Source organism: Haplochromis burtoni, unplaced genomic scaffold (assembly GCF_018398535.1).
Source record: "Haplochromis burtoni strain Fernald_Lab_line unplaced genomic scaffold, NCSU_Asbu1 Contig_138, whole genome shotgun sequence".
NCBI classification, from domain to species: Eukaryota; Metazoa; Chordata; class Actinopteri; order Cichliformes; family Cichlidae; genus Haplochromis; species Haplochromis burtoni.
In genome coordinates, this window is record NW_024582499.1 from 1320966 (window position 1) to 1322313 (window position 1348).

Sequence of the window (1348 nt, forward strand, 5' to 3'; positions counted from 1 at the left end):
TGTGTGTGTGTGTGTATGACCATGTGATCTTCATGATGATGTCATCAGGCTCTGCATGGGGATTGGTCCACAGCTACCTAAGGGGAAAAAAGCAAAAAACAAGTGAGCGCTTGAGTTGTGTTACCTGACACGTTTCCATTAGTCCTGATTATTATTCACATTTCCTTTTTGATTTAATTTTTAACTGTGTGAAAGTGCCTGCCTATGTGACGGCCCACCCTCCGTCACCAACACCAAAAACGACACGTCCTGAATGCTCATGTAAAGCAGGGGCACTAATCTGATGCTCCGTGGAGAATGGCTGGCTTTTTCACTCTAATACCGAAGGTCTTGACCTTCCTATGAAAAAGTGGCTCTGCGTTACATAACTTTGGATTTGGGACTGAAAATAAAATTGATTTGAACTAAAGGCAGGTGAGGCTGACAGCCAGCTGCTGTGCTGCACTCTGAGCAGTCAGCAGACGTTGGTATTTCTTTATCGGAGCAACGAGCCACGCTGAAAGTGATGGGTTGTCTTCTGCAGTGTGGATCTGAAAGTCTGCTGCAGGTGGGCACACAAACCTCTAATGGCATGATGCCTGAATCTCATGCACACGTCTGAACAGAAAGAAGCAGGAGTCAATCAGACAATGAGGTGAAAGAAGTTTTATGTCTGACATGCGCTCGTTTCATTAATCTGATGGCAACTAAACATATCTGAATATGCAACCTCTTCATTTTTCTGTAGAAGTCAACAATAGATGATTAGTGAGTGTACAGTGTACAGTTTGTGGTGTTATTTGGATGCATAACATCCCAGAGGTTCTCAGTTGGATGTAGGTCTGTCCTGTCAGAAGCTTAATCATCCAGGAACTGTCTACACACACTGGCCTTGACATTGTCCTGGACCAGGATGAACTGAGGACCCAGTGCATCAGGATGTGACTGACAGTAATGTGAGGATTTTAACCTGGTACCTAACAGCGGTCAGGGTACCACTGACTAGCACATGGTCCATATATGAACCTCCAAGGACATGAACTTGGATACCTGCATGCCTTTAGCTGGCGGAGCTAAAATCATCAGTAATCTTTAGTTTTCCATTGTTCACTTTTCTCTGCAGTCTCACATCTATTACAAACTGACCAGACTGCAAGAACCAGAAGCTGGTTTGATGTAGTCTTTCCAGTGCATTTACTGTAAAACTCCAGATTTACAGGATGTAACTGGTGCTGAAAGGTCCACACGAGACCAAAGGACGAATGTTTTGTGCATTTCGGGAGCTACCCACACAAAACCACCAGGCTGCACTGAGGTGGTGCAACAGCCTCCTGTAGATGTTTTGGCTGAAAACACATTTTAAAGTTCA

General features: G+C 44.4%; 1 protein-coding gene across 1 annotated transcript in view; it reads right to left on the reverse strand.

The window, feature by feature from the left end:
• Positions 1–1348, reverse strand: part of grm6a (glutamate receptor, metabotropic 6a) — a 25508-nt gene continuing 24160 nt past the window's right edge. Inside the window, exon 16 of the mRNA XM_005931104.3 lies at positions 1–77. The gene's annotated coding sequence lies outside the window, so the exon portion shown is untranslated. The remainder of the gene's footprint in view (positions 78–1348) is intronic.